Source organism: Pongo pygmaeus, chromosome 17 (assembly GCF_028885625.2).
Source record: "Pongo pygmaeus isolate AG05252 chromosome 17, NHGRI_mPonPyg2-v2.0_pri, whole genome shotgun sequence".
Classification (NCBI taxonomy): domain Eukaryota; kingdom Metazoa; phylum Chordata; class Mammalia; order Primates; family Hominidae; genus Pongo; species Pongo pygmaeus.
Window position 1 is genome coordinate 35,721,527 of NC_072390.2, and position 18,188 is coordinate 35,739,714.

Sequence of the window (18,188 nt, forward strand, 5' to 3'; positions counted from 1 at the left end):
TTCTAGCTTGGCAGCAGCAACTCAGAAAAGACTTGATGGGCAATGATGTAGATGGAGGAGTCACCAGCACAGACGATAGGAAACAACTGATTGGATCCCATGTTTTTCAGGAATGAACTGAAGAAAGTTAGAACATCTATAAGAAGTGGGGAAAAGATTGTAGTGGGAATTTGGGATATGCAGGGAGAAAATCCGTAAACAACCTTGCTGGAAAAAAACTGTTTGACACTTTTATCTGAGATCTCTCCCTTCATACCCCGTACGCCATATTCCTGCTGGCTACTTCAACCCCATCTTATTTATTCTCATTCTCTGTTGTTTGGAGGTGGAGGTGGTGGGGGAGTTTGAGTTTCTGCCCCTTTTGTAATAGCAAGAGAGAATGGGTAAGATGGAAATATATATATTTTGTTCCCCTTACAAAATAATCAATACATTGGAAAAGTTTAATTTATTTTTAAGTGAAATGTAACATTTATTCAAATAGGTTTTTTTTCCTTCTTATCTCTTTCTCTCTGTATTCTACTGTTTTGCTTTCTTAGAGCCTCTAGGAAATATAATACTGCTTTACGTAGATGTTTCTACACAACTGCTTAACATTTTGAAAACTGGTTAATTCAATTATTTAAAAATTAAAACTGTTGGCCAGGAGTGATGGTTCACACCTGTAATCCCAGCACTTTGGGAGGCCGAGCCAGGTGAATCACAAGATCAGGAGTTTGAGACCAGCCTGGCCAACATAGTGAAACCCCGTCTCTACTAAAAATACAAAAATTAGCAGGGCATGGTGGCGCGTTCCTGTAGTTCCAGCTCCTTGGGAGGCTGAGGCAGGAGAATCACTTGAACCCAGGAGGCAGAGGTTGCAGTGAGCCGAGATGGTGCCACTGCACTCCAGCTTGGGGAACAGAGTGAGACTTCATCTCAAAAAAAAAAAAAAAAAGGCACAGAGATGGATATGGGCTTGTTATTGTTGGGGATGGCAATAAAATCAAATGGAAAGGAATAGATATTACATTCTGGGGTATGATGGGTGATAAGTTTCAGTAGGCACAGAAAGGTAAGATAATGAAAGTTTTCAAACACTAGGTTGTGAAACTTGTGTTTCATGTACAGGGTATCAGTTTCAGACTACTTCCTGTATGGTCATGGAAAGTTTTGCAAAGCTTCACATACGCAAGCTATTTTATTTTATTTTATTTTATTTATTTATTTTTTTTCTGAGACAGAGTCTCAATCTGTCGCCCAGGCTGGAGTGCAGTGGCACAATCTTGGCTCACTGCAAGCTCCGCCTCCCGGATTCAAGCAATTCTTCTGCCTAAGCCTCCTGAGTAGCTGGGATTACAGGCACGTGCCACCACGCCCAGCTAATTTTTGTATTTTTAGTAGAGACAGGGTTTCACCATGTTGGCCAGGCTGGTCTCAAACTCCTGACCTCGTGATCCACCCGCCTCTGCCTCCCAAAGTGCTGGGATTACAGGCGTGAGCCACCACGCCCAGCCACACAAGCTATTTTAAATAAATTTAACAAATTCATTGGCTTATGATAAAAATAATATATGGATGGGGTATTAAAAACAAGTTATATTTATAGTCTTTACTATGCGAACATCCATAAACTGTACTTGTCACAGTACATTTATCTACAATAAACCTACTGATGTGAAAAGGTATTACTTGTCATGAAAACATCAATGTTTTGCAGTAGCAAATGTCCAAAGTCAATAATGGTATTAGCAATAATAATAATAAATACAGGGCTTAATTAAGTTTGCAGTGTGCTTTTATATATATATATATATATATATTTTTTTTAGGCACACTCTGTCGCCCAGGCTGGAGTGCAGTGGTGAGATCTCGGCTCACTGCAACCTCCGCCTCCCGGGTTCAAGCAATTCTCATGCCTCAGCCACCTGAATAGCTGTGATTGCAGGCGCATGCCACCATGCCTGGCTAATTTTTATATTTTTAGTAGAGACAGGGTTTCTCCATGTTGCCCAGCCTGGACTTGAACTCCTGAGCTCAAGCAATCCACCCGCCTCAGCCTCCAAAAGTGCTAGGGATTACAGGCATGAGCCACTGCACATGGCTTTTATATTTTTAAAGTAACAATTTCATTGTAGAAAATTGGAAAATAATGAGCATAAAGGAAAAAATTTATATTCTATAATCACATCACCCACATAATGTGATTATATCACACTGTATGAATTTATATCTTATTAAATTATTTTTTCCTTATGGAAATGGGACCATATAGGCGCGATGGCTCACGCGTGTAATCCCAGCACTTTGGGAGGCTGAGGTGGGCGGATCACGAGGTCAGGAGATTGAGACCATCCTGGCTAACACGGTGAAACCCCGTCTCTACTGAAAATACAAAAAAATTTGCCGGGCGTGGTGGCGGGTGCCTGTAGTCCCAGCTACTCGGGAGGCTGAGGCAAGAGAATGGCGTGAACCCGGGAAGCGGAACTTGCAGTGAGCCGAGATTGCGCCACTGCACTCCAGCCTGGGTGACAAAGTGAGACTCCGTCTCAAAAAAAAAAAAAAAAAAGAAATGGGACCATATTGCTTTTATAACATATTTTCCATTTCATATATTATAAATACATATCTATGTCAAAAATATAGTATGATAGTGTTTCACTTACGGATGGATTTGTAAGTGTTAACTGAGACAGGGTGTGCAAGGTACATGGCAGGTACTCAATAGTAGCGGCTATTACTGTTACTAGAATATGCTTAACCATTTCTCTATTGAGGGAATATTTGTTCTCAAGGGTGGGGGTATTAATGTTTTACTTTATTATATATAAAATAGACATTAGCTCCTCATTAGGAACATTTTTCTTAGCTGATTCTTTTTTCATTTTATTTGTTTTAGATGTGTAATATACAGATGTTTTATATTTTCACTAGTCAACTATGTCAACCTTTGTGATTTCTAGGTTAAGAAAGCTAAACTTTCACTATAACATAATAAATGCTGGTAATATATGTGATATATATCAGTGTAATAAATAATTCTGCTTCCTCTTAGTTTTTATATGGTTTGATATGAATGGGCATGTAAATGTATTTATGTATAGACATTTAAATTTAATCTTTTATTCTCTCGAATTTATTTTTAGTGTCTCATATAAGTTCTTTCTTTTCTTTTTGAGGCAGAGTCTCTCTCTGTCACCCAGGATGAAGTGCAGTGGTGCAATCTCGGCTCACTGCAACCTCTGCCTCCTGGGTTCAAGTGATCCTCATGCCTCAGCCTCCTGAGTAGCTGGGATTATAGGTGCATACCACCACACTCAGATAATTTTTTTGTATTTTTTGATATAGACAGGGTTTTACCATGTTGGCCAGAGTGGTCTTGAACTCCTGACCTCAAGTGATCCACCCACCTCGGCCTTTCAAAGTGCTGGGATTACAGGTGTGAGCCACCGCACCCAGCCTATAAATTAATTCTTTCTTAATTGTTATTCTTAAAATTGTTGATCATTATTTTAGGATCATTAAATGAGTAATTTGTCCTTCCCTTTATTATTTTATAATGCCTCAATTGTCACATAATAATTCTTATAAATAATAGTCTTTCAGACTGTCACCATTGAGCTTTTTATTTTGTGTCAATCTGATACGTTAGATTATTATTCAAAAAATAGTTTTGCCCAGGTATGGTGGCTCATGCCTGCAGTCCCAACACTTAGGGAGGCAGAGGTGGGAGGATAGCTTGAGCCCAGTTATTAGGGACCAGCCTGGGCAACATATTGAGACCCAGTTTTCAACAACAACAAGAAGTTTGAAAAAATAGTTTGAGTGCCTCTTATGTTGGTGGGTACTACGGTAGGTGCTGTGATTTCAGTAATAGGCAAAAACAGAAAAACATAATTTTTGCTTTCATGGAGTTTAGAATATAATAGGGAAGATAAACATTAATCATACAGATTATTGTGCAGCTTAAAAGTTAATTGTTAGGAGGGAGACGAACAAGGTTCTATGAGAGCTTTTAGCAAAGGACGGAGGGAGTCAAAGATGGCTGCCATTAGGAGCCATGCTTGAGTTGAAATCTAAAGGGCGAAAGAAGTTTAAATAGACAAAAGTAAAAGATGGGGTGGGTGGTATTTCAGGCAGAGGGAATGTAAGCATTTAAAGGTTGATCAGTGTTGCTGGAACACAGCATTTAGGAAGAGAACGTTGCAAGATAAGGCTGGAGAGATGCGCAGGGATACTTAGGATGTTGATTTTTTTCCTGAGAGAAATGTAAAATCTCGAAGGCTTTTAGCAAAGGGTTAGCATGATTGCATTTGCATTGTAATGCAGAGAAGTGATTGGAAGGTGCTAAAGAGGAGGTAAGGAGGACAATTAGACAAGTTGATACCAGCTCTTGGGAAGAGGCCTCAGTTCCAACCCATGAAGGTCTCTCCACAGAGCTGCTTGAGTGCCCTTAGAGCATGGTGACTGCCTTCCCTCAGAGAAAGTGATCCAAGAGATCAAGTCAGAAGCTGCAGTATCCTCTATGACCTTTGGAACCACATGCTGTCTTTTGTTAAATTTTTTTTTTTTTTTTTTTTTTTTTTGATATGGAGTCTTACTCTGAAGCCCAGGCTGGAGTGCAGTGGTGCAGTCTCGGCTCACTGTAACCTCCACCTCCCAAGTTCAAGCAATTCCTCTGCCTTAGCCTCCCAAGTAGCTGGTACTACAGCACGCGCCACCATACCCGGCTAATTTTTGTATTTTAAGTAGAGATGGGATTTCACTGTGTTTGCCAGGCTGTTCTGGCAAACCTCGTGATCCACCTGCCTCGACCTCCCAAAGTGCTGGGATTACAGGCGTGAGCCACCACACCCAGCCTTCTTGTTCAATATTTTATTGATCACACAAGTCAGCCTTGATTCACAGGAAGTAAGAATCACTGGAGTCCACCTTGGAAGATAGCTACCGCAGACTAAACCCTGTGGAACACTAACATTTAGGAAATTGAGAAGCAGCCTATGGATGCAGGAAAACCAGAAAAGCAATGAGATGAAATCCAGCAGAAGGGAAGGAAGTTTCAGAAATCTACTCAAAGGCATGTTAGATGAGAACTGAAAAATGTTCACTGGATTTGGTGACACGGATTTATTGACCCAAAGTTCTTCCTTTATAATATGGTTTAATGTGGTTCTTACTCACCTCCCCTTATAATCTTCTTGAAAAGATTTTTTTCTTGTCTTAAATTATCTTCCTTGTGAACTTATAAATGTTTTTGTAAAGTTCCATAAAAATTCTACTGAGATTTTAATTAGAATTGTGTTGTTTATAATTTTGTATGAGAAATACTTACTTTTAAAATAATTAGGCTTCTTTTTTTTTTTTTTTTTGAGATGGAGTCTCACTCTGTCGCCCAGGCTGGAGTGCAGTGGCGCAGTCTCGGTTCACTGCAAGCTCCACCCGCTGGGTTCACGCCATTCTCCTTCCCCAGCCTCCCACCACCACACCCGGCTAATTTTTTCTATTTTTTAGTAGAGACGGGGTTTCACCATGTGATGGTCTCGATCTCCTGACCTCGTGATCCGCCCACCTCGGCCTCCCTAAGTGTTGGGATTACGGGCATGAGCCACCATGCCCGATGTAAAATGATTAGGCTTTTAAGAAACCTAGTATATTTGTCTATAATGTGTAAATTTTCACTTAAATCACCAAATAGTTTGGAAACTTAAAAAATAATATCATATAGCTGTCATTAAAATGGTTCCTGAGTATTATTTTTCTGTTGCTATTTTGAATAGAATGTCTTCCTTGCCCCCCCACCACCATAGTGTTTTCTTTTTTCTTTTTAAAATAGTTTTTAACTGAAAAATATAAATTAGGCCAGGCATAGTGGCTCACACTTGTAATCTCAGCACTTTGGGAGGCTGAGGCAGGTGGATAACTTGAGGCCAGGAGTTTGAGACCAGCCTGGCTGACATGGTAAAACCCCGTCTCTACTAAAAATACAAAAATCAGGTGGGCATGGTGGCGCACATCTGTAGTCCTAGCTACGGGGTAGGCTGAGACAGGAGAATTGCTTGAACCCGGGAGGCAGAGGCTGCAGTGAGCCAAGATCATACCACTGTACTCCAGCCTGGGCTGGAGTAAGAATCCATCTCAAAAAGTAAAAATAAAAAAAGTATATATATATTTATGTCTTACAATATGATGTTTTGAAATATGTATACATTGCAGAATGACTAAATCATGCTAACATATTCATTACTTCACTTTTAAAATTGTTTGTTATGAGAACCCTTAAAATCTCCTCTCTTAGCAATTTTCAGCCATACACTACATCATTAACTATAGTCACCACATTGTACAATAGATCTTTTGAACTTATTCCTTCTATCTTTTTTTTTTTTTTTTTAGACAGAGTCTCGCTCTGTTGTCCAGGCTAGGGTGCAGTGGCACGATCTCGGCTCACTGCAACCTCCACCTCCCAGGTTCAAGCAATTCTCCTGCCTCAGCCTCCCGAGCAGCTGGGATTACAGGCATGTGCCACCACGCCCAAGTAATTTTTTTTTTTTTTTTTTTTTTGTATTTTTAGTAGAGATGGGGTTTCACCATGTTGGCCAGGCTGGTCTCGAACTCCTGACCTCAGGTGATCCGCCCACCTCAGCCTCCCAAAGTGCAGGTACAGGCATTAGCCACAGCACCTGGCCTACTCCTTCTATCTAACTGAAATTTTGTGTCTTTTGACCAACATCTCACCCTATTCCCAGTCCAGCCCCTGATAACTGTCATTTGACTTTCTGCTTCAATGAGTTTGACTTTTTTAGATTCCATATATAATTGAGATTATGCAGTATTTTTGTCTTTCTGTGCCTGGTTATTTCACTTAATATAATATCCTTCAGGTTCATCAATGTTGTTCCAAATAACAGGATTTCATTCATTTTAAAGACTGAATAGTATTCCATTGTGTATATATACCACATTTTCCTTATACATACATCTGTTGATGGACACTTAAGTTGATTTCATAACTTGGCTATTATGAATAATGCTGTAGTGACCAGGGAGGTGCACATATTTATTCAGGATCCCAGTATCATTTCTTTTGGATACATACCCAGTAGTGGAATTGCTGGACCATATGGTAGTTCTGGTTTTAATTTTTTGAGAAACCTCCATACTGTTTTCTGTAACGGCTGTACCAATTTACATTCCTGCCACCGTGGTGCAAGGGTTTCCTTTTTTCTACATCCTCTCCAACACCTGTTATCTTTCATCTTTTTTATTATAGCCATTCTAACAGATGTGAGGTGATATCTCATTGTGATTTTAATTTATGTTTCCCTGATGATCAGTGAAGTTGAGCATTTTTTCATATACTGTTGGCGATTTGTATGTCTTTTTTTGAGAAATGGCTATTCAAGTCCTTTGCCCATTTTAAAATTAGGGTTATTTGTTCTCCTACTGTTAAATTACTTGAGTTATTTATTTATTTATCTATTTATTTATTTATTTATTTATTTGAGATGGAGTCTCGCTCTGTTGCCCAGGCTGGAGCGCAGTGGCACAATCTCGGCTCACTGCAACCTCTGCCTCCTGGGTTCAAGCAATTCTTCTGCCTCAGCCTCCCGAGTAGCTGGGACTACAGGCGCATGCCACGACATTTGGCTATTTTTGTATTTTTAGTAGAGACAGGGTTTCACCATGTTAGCCAGGATGGTTTCTATCTCCTGACCTCATGATCCGCCTGCCTCGGCCTCCCAAAGTGTTGGGATTACAGGCGTGAGCCTCTGCGCCCAGCCTACTTATTTATAGTTTGGATTTTAACCCCTAATTAGATGTATGGTTTGCAAGTATTTTCTCCTAACCTGTATGTTGGCTCTTCGCCCTGTTGATTGTTTCCTTGGCTGTGCAGAAGCTGTTTAATTTGATGCAATCTCATTTGTCTGTTTTTGCTTTTACTGCCTGTGCTTTTGGAGTCATAGTCAAAAAAATCATTGTCCAGACCAATGTCATGAGCTTCTCCCATGTTTTCATCTAGTAGTTTTATAGCTTCAGGTCTTATGTTTAAGTCCATTTTGAGTTGATTTTTCTAAATGATGTAAGGGTCTAATTTCATTGTTTTGCACCTGAATATTCAGTTTTCCAAGCATCAGTTATTGAAGAGACTGTTCTTCCCCATTGTGTGTTCTTGGCCTCTTTCTTGAAAATCAGTTGACCATAAATGCATGGATTAATTTTGGGGGCTTTCTGTTCTGTTCCATTGGTCTATTTTTATGCCAGTACCATGCTTTTTTGATTATTATAGCTTTGTAGTAAATAATTGAAATCAGGTAGTATGATGCCTCCAGCTTTGTTCTTTTTGCTCAAGATTGCTTTGGCTATTTGGGGTCTTTTGTTGTTCCATATAACTTTTATGATTATTTTTTCTATTTCTGAGAAAAATGTCTTGGAATTTTGATAGGAATTGCATTGCATCTGAAGACTGCTTTGGGTAGTATGGGCATTTAAACAATATTCATTTTTTAAATCCATAAACACAAGATATCTTTCCATTTATTTGTGTCTTCAATTAATGTTTTATAGTTTTCAGTGTACAGATCTTTCACCTCCTTGGTTAAATGTATTCCTAAATTTTTTTTTATTTTGTAGCTATTATAAATAAGATTTTTTTCCATTTCTTTTTTGGATAATTTGTGGTTAGCATATAGAAATGGTGATTTTTGAGGAAAAACAGTTATTGTATGTTCTCTTTATTTATTTATTTATTTATTTATTTAGAGACGGAGTCTTGCTCTGTCATCTAGGCTGGAGTGGAGTGGAGTGCAGTTGTGAGATCTCGGCTCACTGCAAACTCCGCCTCCTGGGTTCAAGCGATTCTCCTGCCTCAGCCTCCTGAGTAGCTGGGACTACAGGCACCTGCCACCACACCTGGCTAATTTTTTGTATTTTTAGTGGAGACAGGGTTTCACTGTGTTAGCCAGGATGGTCTTGATCTCCTGACCTCGTGATCCGCCCACCTCAGCCTCCCAAAGCTTGAGCCACCACGCCTGGCCTGTTCTCACTTATAAGTGTCAGCTAAGCTGTGAGGACACAAAGGTGTAAGAATAATATAATGGACTTTGGGGGAAAGGTTGGGAGTGGGGGTGAAAGATAAAAGACTACACATTGGGTACAGTGTATACTGCTCAGGAGACGGGTGCACCGAAATCGCAGAAATCACCACTAAAGAACTTATTTATGTAACCAAAAACTACTTGCTCACCAAAAACTGTTGAAATAAAATGAAAAGATAATAACTTCACGGAATAAAAAAAAAAGAAATGCTGATTTTGTATGTTGATTTTGTATCAACTTTACTGAATTCGTTTATTTGTTCTAACAGTTGTTTGGTGGAGTCTTAAGGTTTTCTATGTACAAGATCATGTCATCTGCAGAGACCACCATAAATGTTTTCAATCTAGAAGTGTATTACTTTTATCTTCATTTTATGGATAAGGAAACGGCAGCCCAGGGAAGATAGGTGTCTTGGCCATGGTTATTCAGGGGCAGATTTGGGAACTGCACATCTTGAGCATCCAAATATTTTCGTGCTACATTAGTAAGAAATCAGGGGCTGGGCTCAATGGCTCACGCCTGTAATCCCAGAACTTTGGGAGGCCGAGGCGGATTATGAGGTCAGGAGTTCGAGACCAGCCTGGCCAACATGGTGAAATCCCATTTCTACTAAAAATACAAAAATTAGCTGGGCGTGGTGGCGGGCGCCTGTAATCCCAGCTACTTCGGAGGCTGAGGCAGGAGAATCATTTGAACCCAGGAGGTGGAGGTTCCAGTGAGCCAAGATTGTGCCATTGCACTCCAGGCTGGGTGGCAGGATGAGACTCCATCTCAAAAAAATAAAATAAAATCAAGAACTACTCAGTCAAGTCTTATTCAAGTTAGTATTCCCTTACGTATCACTTTCTTTGGTATTAGACTTCAAAGTGATAATATACATTTTATAGCACATTTCCAGTTTTTAGCATTATCATTTTGAAGTATAGTGTCATGACTTGAGGAACCGCGTCTCATCTCCATTCAGTTCTCCTAAGACTTGATTCCTACCAGACAGGAACTGCTTCTTCTTTGAGGTCTAAATAGCACCTAACAGTCTATTGCACTGAATAAATATTTAATGAAGATTGGATATTTCCTCTGTGGTACATCAATTACTCTTGTTGACTGTTGAGGAAAGCTTCTTTTTGTTATGGTTATTTTCATGAAGTAGGTTAAGAAATTCATTTTCTTGAATATTGTTACTAATGCCAGTTTAGATATTTGTGTCATCTCAAATATAAATCTGAGAGTCACTGATCTGGTTGTATGCAATAAAGTAATTTGGTAGAAGGGTTGTTTTTTCTGGAATTTGTGGTATTTAGGGCTCTGAAAATGAAAAACATTTGCTAATGTGGTATAAGGATGTTTGTGGTGTATTTTTTAATGGAAGAAATATAACTTTTATTGATAAATACTTCCAAAATTGTGAATAATTCTTTCAGTTGACAAAGAGTTATATTATATTTCTTGTATTTTAAACTCTCAGTCATATATTTATTTTTCTTATTTTTAAGCTTTCTTAACTGATATTAGGGTTTTGGTTTTGGTTTTATTATTATTATTTCTTTGAGATGACGTCTCACTCTGTCATCCAGGCTGTAGTGCAGTGACACGATCTCAGCTCACTGCAACCTCCGCCTCCCGGGTTCAAGCAGTTCTCCTGCCTCAGCCTCCTAAGTAGCTGGGATTACAGGTGCTTGCCACCACACCTAGCGAATTTTTTTTTTTGTATTTTTAGTAGAGATGGCGTTTCGTCATGTGGGCCAGCCTGGTCTCAAACTCCTGACCTTAGGTGATCCACTCACCTCGGCCTCCCAAAGTGCTGGGATTACAGGCACGAGCCACTGTGCCCGGTGACTGATATTAGGATTAAATGAAATACATTTATCTTTGCCTATGGAGTCTCTAAACTTATGAATTTAGTGAAATAGCTTGAACATTTTCAACTAGTAAAATTAGATTACTATAGTTGAATCATTTGGTGCAAAGTGTTAATGTGACATTCAGATAGAATTTATCAGACTCAATTAGAAAAACTCCTCTAATTTAAATAAAACAAAAAATTGAATACGTAGAGAAAAGGTTATACATGCTTTTTATTCTCTTTCCATTTTAGAAAGCAAATGAACATAATTATGAAATAGATAAGTCATGCTGAGTGATAAAATATCCTCCATTTTTAAAGAATGATTTCACTGTGTTTCACATTTGGTGACTTTTGGGATCTATATTTCCATTTAAATAACTGTTGACATTGTTGGAAAATTGGTGAGTGTATGTGACGACAGTTACAGTACATATTGGATAACAAGGGTAGAATAAATCAGTTAAGTCGTGGTGGTCTGTTATCTATTTTTAGGTCTTTTTGACCCAGGAGTCTGTGACCTATGAAATCTCCACTTTTTTGGATTTGTTAAGGTATTTTACAATGCAAAGATTTAAATTTAGATGAGTACCACACTGAAGGATATTGGCTAGTGTGGTCCAAAACATAAAGGATATCAAAGTATACACTGGGAAAAGCTTATGAAGTTCCGATAACGTATGTGAGAGGAGAGAGGCTACAGTTAAGGAAGTTTCTTTTCTGCTCTAACTTATAACAAAGAGAATCTGAAATTTAAGCTGGTATTTGCCATGCTCTGATTACTCAGCAGCATGCCATTTTGTGAAATCATTGCTGAGAAAATGTACCCAAATCTTGAGTACAGAGTGTTCTTGCATCTGATTGGAAAAGGGGCACATGAATTGTTTCTAAGGTATTGCAGACCCAAGGCTGCACAAATTAAGGTGGAGACTTGGGGGAGGGATCCAGTCAGGGAAGGGAAGCTTCCTAGACATTACAGCTCTGTCCAGAAGCCAAATGGGAGATAAATCACCACTGGCCACCTCTCTTATTATTGAAATGGTACAGCCCTGGGGTTTAACTGAAGGACTAACGGGGTTTTGAAGTGCAAATAGAATGGTGAAGAGTAAACCCTTTTAGGGTTTCATTTTGATGGATTTTTTTTTTCCTGTGTGGATTTCTGGTACAGACTGTGATCTGGAAGGGGCCCTTAAAAAAAAAAAAAAAAGTTTTGTTTTTCATCAGTCAGACAATAAGAACTTTCCACAGGGGTGTACTTTTCTAGCATGCGTATTGATTCTATTGTGTTTTAAAGTAGGTCATTTAATTGGATCTTTTTTTGAGCCTTCTGCAGTGGAGCTGTCATTTCAAGGTCACTTCTCTTTCTTGTTATTAATGCCAAAGTTTGAAAGTGTTGAATGATGTGGTACTTTTGGATTAATAGATTGTGGGAGATTACTTAGGGCCAGTGTGTATAAGGCTTTGTTTATAAAGTCTCCTAGTTAAAGATCCAGTCCATATTAGAACAAGTATTTTATGTAAGTGTTCTATAATTATTTAATCTTTTTTCTATTGTGATATGATTTTACATACTCATTTTATTATTTTGTATGTATTCTACTTTGCCAGCCTTAAAAAAAACCCAGAAAATTCTGAGATTATGAAATATTATACTATGTTATTTATGAAAGATACATTGAAGTGTTTGGGGAAATAAGAGAGACATAAAAATGTTTAAGTAACTGATATGTTGATTTATATAAGTTGAAATTTTTTTAACCTCCTCCCCACAAGTAATTCAATCACAGGAGACAAAATATATTTTAAAATTTGTTTTTTTTTTTCGGAGAGTGGGGAGGAGAGAAGTCATTAGTAACCCCAAAGAAAAATGATTGTAGCATAACTTAAAGGCTTTGTGTGCAAACATTTTAGAGAAAAAAATATTTTTATTAAAGAAATGCCATTATAAGTATTTAGATTTCTTCTTAGAAATATTGTCAGTGGGAATTTTCTTAAGCATTTTGGCTTTTTTCTTTAGATGTAACATAAATATTTGTATCATTTGCCCTTTTTGAGAAGAATAATGTATTTAGCTCCAACAGAGGTTTTCCTGTGTTGCTCGATATCTATTCTAAAAACGGATTGTTAATCTCCATAATTGGCATTGACCACATGATGTTCTTAATTGACCTCCAGGTTAGTTTTTGTTTTTATGTTCTTTGAAATTTCCCCTTCACTGAATTTGTCTGAATGTTAGAGTTATATTTACTTCCTATTGCTGTCTGATGGTTTTAAATAAGATGTTTTAAACAACAGCCACAATGAAAGTCCTAGAACCTAGATGGCATCAAGCAGAGTCTCCTGCATCTACAGCTTCCCTGTCATTAGTTTGTTGCTGGGAGATGTTAATATGACCTTTCCTTTGTTAGAAAAGAGCTGTGCAGCCCTTCCCAGAATCCTCTTGTAAAATGTCTTTTTAACCCAAGTTGGAGGTTGTCTGATGAATGGTTGGCTTTTTCAAATGTGCTGCACATATTGTTGACATTGTCACAGGTTGCTTTTTAATTTCTAATGTATTTTTAATTTGCAAAGCATGCATGTGCCTTTCACTGCAGTAGAATTGAGTCAGCATTTCTGAGTCCAGATATTAAGAGTCAGGCTTAAGAATGCTGTATGGTAGACTTAGATTTCCTGAAACACTTGTGAATGAATTTCACTTTGAATATTGATGAATAAAAGAAGATACTTGAGAAAGGCTCCCCCTGCCACCCCCGCCTCCCCACCCCCCTCCCCCCGCCCCCCCACGCCAACACACAAGAACTCCTCCTGCCTATTGGTGAGTGAATTGCCCCAATATAAAAGCACTGGGTGGGGAAAAGTGAGTTACAGAGTGAAAAGGCAATCCACAAATAATCACTCTTTTCTGCCTTTGATTGTGTCAGATTTTTTTTGTGTGTGTGGCAATTGTTTTCTTTTTTGCTTAGAAGAGGTTTATGGTCCAGTGTCTGTCAAGTCAGCCCCTGTCTTAAGCTTGCAGTTGTATTTCTCTCTGGAGTTCCTGGAGGTGATGTTATCTTTTGTTCACTCAGCAGTGTGGTTGTTTCTGAGAGCATCTGTCACTTTAGGCATTACAAGATGGATGGGTCTCCAGTGAACTGCTGGTTGAAGCAAATGGTGAAAATAAGAAAAGTCAAGGGGTTTCAGGGTGTGCAGAGGGGACAGACAACAAGGAAACACTGTTAGAAATCAAGAGTAAGCTGAGCAATAGAGGAAGAGAGCAAAGATGGATCAGATGTCATTTTATAAACATCTTGGAAATCAGAATCTTTTGGTGGCTTTCGTGATCTGAGGGAGACATCTGCATCATGGTAAACAATTCCATGCTTTGGATTTGCAAAATGTGTTTGAATATATATTTTTTAATCTTGGTAAAGTATTGGGAAAGAATCATAATAATACAGAATATATTATTTGAGGATTTTGCTGTTTGGAGAATTAGTAGTCTTTTTAATGTTTTAAAGATTAAATTAAAAATCTAACCTTAAAATTTTTCTGTTTTCTTTTCTTTTTTTTCTTTCCTTCCTCTTTTTTTCTAAATTTTCTTTTTGTAAACAAGTGAGCAAGCATAGACATTAAAATGAAAAGTTTTGGCCACATAACTAATATTCTTATTGTTTACTAAACGCTTTTTGGCACTTTTGTAGAGGAATTCTGAAAATTCAATGCTCAGGCTTTTGGGAGGCTGGGGACAGATTTTAAGTTATTTTCAGTAACCTTCAACTTAAGGGGCTCTTTGGTCAAAAAAAGAAATATAACTGTTATTGATCTGTCAGAACAAGTTGGAGATTTGTATTGTATTTAGAAATTTATTTTGTTGGCAAAGGTCAAAATTTATAAATCCTGGCTAATACAAAGTTCCTCCTGTGAAAGACAAGGAACAGGAAGGAGGTTGGCCAGAGAGTAAGAAAGGAGAAGAGGGGGCAATATGATTGCAAAAAAAAAAAAATGATTTTGTCAAACTTCTTGGCATTTGTCTATGAAAAAGACCATAGGTTGAAAGGCAAAGAAATTAAGATGATTAGAAGCTTTAAGCTATACAAATGGTTGAGTATCTTCCTTCTCTATGGGTGTAAATAATAGATGAAAGAGTAAGAGTGACAACAAAGGATCAGGTCGTTTAAGAGAATGTGTGCAGCCTGAATAGGGGTCTGTGGCCCAGGGCCAAAGGTCTTAGCTTTGAGTGTAATTAGAAGAAAATACAAAAATGTCATTACTAACAGGTGAAGTGTGCAGCACGTGGCCAAAATTAGCAATTTTAGACTCTGAAGCTATTGGAATTAGATTACTGACTTTTTTTTTTTTTAATCATTAGGGTCCTTGTGGAGTAATATAGTTTCATTGGCAGTAATGCAGTTTGACCTTGTTGACCATATGGGGTAATCTTGGGTTTGGATGTGGGTAGCAAGGCTCCTGCTGACTTAGGAAAAGATGTCTATTTATGTGTGGGCAGGTGGGATATATGTGAGTTTGAAAACCTAGAGCTTCCATTTTTAATTATTATTTGGCCTGAAGACATTCTTCTGACAGTAAGAGGTAAGATAAATATTTTTATTCGAAAAATCTAAAATTTTTTTTCTTTCAAGTCGGCATAAGAGAAAAGTAAAACAAAAAAAAAACCATTTTTAGACAACATAAATTAATTTTACTTCAAGTATTTTAGTTATATAAATATTTATATTGAAGTTAGTTTCTTTCTTAGGAAAATCCTCTTTTGTTTTCTTTTTAAACAAAATAACAAAGGACTAGAAATGCTTCTGTGTTATCTATAAAAATCAATGACAAGTAGTTTTCATTTCACTTTATGTTTTACAACTGTATTTCCTATTTTCCCATGCAGTAGTTTATATTGACCATAATCTATTTAGAGGAGGGATGAGCACGCATACTATACTTTTCAACCAATTATATGCAATTATAATTACTTAGTTTAATATCTTCTAGGAATACGCTACTCAGAAGGGTAAGAAACAATAGCTTTTTCTCTTTGCAGGCTTTCTTACTGGAAATTATTCAATCAATGTTAATTATGTTTTACGTTTTTGATAGTTCTTTGAGTAGATAAATTTGGGCCGGGTATCAGGGATTATTACTCTTAAATTCCTTAGATAAGAAAATTACCTTCCACTAATTTCATTCCTAAAAATAGTCTGTTGGCTTTTGATATTATGGTAACATCTGCCATAAATGCAGACTTGACAGACTTATTCAACCTACTTTTAGTGGGGGAAATCATAAGAACAACAGAAATTATCCTTGAGTATATATAATTAGGAGTAATTATTTTGAGACTATTGAGAAAGGTGGAGTATCTGTATATTTGCTCATGATAATGTATATGGAGTTGAAAAGTGTGAGACTGATCATTTCTAAGTGTGATTTTCATAGAATTATAAATATTTGGATTATTATATTATAGAATATGTATTTGGAAATTAACTCATGTCTTTATGTATATATTTTTATTTTTTATGTTTTTGCAGGTGCACAAAAAGCTTTAAACAAGTTAAAATCTAGGCAACAGACTCCCTGAAGTGTTGACTGCCCAACTTAATCATGACTGTGATTCAAAAATGTTAATAAATAAACAAAGGTATTGTACAATTATATATGACCCTCCCCAATTTTTCAAGATCAAATTTGTTTTAGGAAGTTGTATTTAGAATTTAAATAAAACTACTATGTTTGCTCCTTAAAGTGAATAAGATATTTCCATGAGTCCCTCTCCTTCCCTGCTTTCCTCTCCCCTCCCCGGTCCGCTTACCCCATACCAGAAAGCTTCTGCAGTGAGTTCTTTCTCTACAACAACCTCTGTATTTCCTATATACCTAAATTAAGAAAATAAGAATTCGGTTCTTTATTCCCTTTTGTTGATTATGATTTTATGCTTCAAATTGTCTAGTAAATAAGACTTCTAGATTATTGGCTTCTGCATAAATACCCAGATTATCCCTGTTGACTGCATATATTTGTCTCATATAACACTATCCTGAGATGTATGTTCTAAAGATTTTATAAAAGTTTTTGTTTTTCTATTTTAGGAGGCTTTTAATTTAGAAAAGGAAAAAGGTGATGCTCCCCACCCCCACCCCATCAAAGAAAATCAGATGCTTGCTTAGAATTGAGAATTTAAGGCTACTGTTTAGGTAACTCCTGTCTGTCAGAAGGGGCATATCCCAAGACTGTTTCTCTCCTTTTGGACGTTACAATGTGCTTAAATAGCCTGGCATTTCCAAGAGAGGCCAAAGATCTTTTCCTCTTTTATAACACGTTGTATCCTTTTGAGGCCAAAAAGAACAAGAGGGTCATTGCCACTTCAGCCTGGTCCCTGTTTGTTCCTTCATGGTGACCACGCAGATACTGAAACCCAGGATGGGCTTAACATTTGGGCCTGGAACATCTGGAAAATGGTCAGAGAGGGAGCGGAGGAGGCAGAAGAAAGAGAACTGTTGCATTTTGTTTCACCAGGTGCTAGGAGGAAGCAACATTAGCCTTTTTGATATGGGAGGCACATTCTGTGGACCCTGGAGTTAGGCTGCAACAATTGAGGAGGTCAAAGGACAGCTGAGTGGGGTCAGTGAGACACCATGGGGTGTATTTTGTTACTTAGTAAAAGGAGCAGCCTCCTAAACCTTAAAGGATTCTCTTGAAAACCTGTGTTGTGAAAAGGTTTTATGAGTCTCATGGCAAAAACTCCTGATTTATCTAAGGAATGCTCGCTTTTGTCTAATGGAAGGATAATCCTTACCAAATGTTGGCAACGTCTATAAGAGTCAATATAGGTCTGAAAGAACAGTTGGAGTTTGAAGTGTACTTTGCTTTTCAAAATGTTTATCATTTTAGTGTTTCTCTCTCAGGAAGAATGTTGCACTGTTGAAATATCACCTTTTTCTTTCCTTGGAGCAGAAAGTGGTAGTGGGTGGGGAGTGAGGGAGGGTGGACGGGGAGAGGTAAGCCGGGAACCTACATTAATTTAAAAATCATTCTACAAGCTTTTGGCCTAATCCGCAAACAAGGTATTATTATTAAACCTTTAAAAACACCAAAACTTGTTAACCCTAAAAAGTAATATTTGAATTTATTTTAACTTATGTAATGGGTGGTACATGAAGTGTCATGTTTCTGGAATACAGATTTTTTTATTTAGTTGTTGATAGAAAGGGCTGTCAGTTGACAAATAACCTAAAACCTCGTGTTTCTTCCTGAATGTGGTCAAGAAGAAAATCAGTGTCAG

General features: G+C 37.6%; 1 protein-coding gene across 6 annotated transcripts in view; it reads left to right on the forward strand.

The window, feature by feature from the left end:
• Positions 1-18,188, forward strand: part of GREB1L (GREB1 like retinoic acid receptor coactivator) — a 287,870-nt gene that overhangs the window by 113,075 nt on the left and 156,607 nt on the right. For 5 of the 6 annotated variants that reach the window (XM_063653474.1, XM_063653473.1, XM_054460340.2 and 2 more), the window contains one exon: positions 16,438-16,547. The gene's annotated coding sequence lies outside the window, so the exon portion shown is untranslated. Of the gene's footprint in view, positions 1-13,928; positions 14,266-16,437; positions 16,548-18,188 lie in introns of those variants that run through there. The other variant, XM_054460339.2, reaches the window with a different exon arrangement.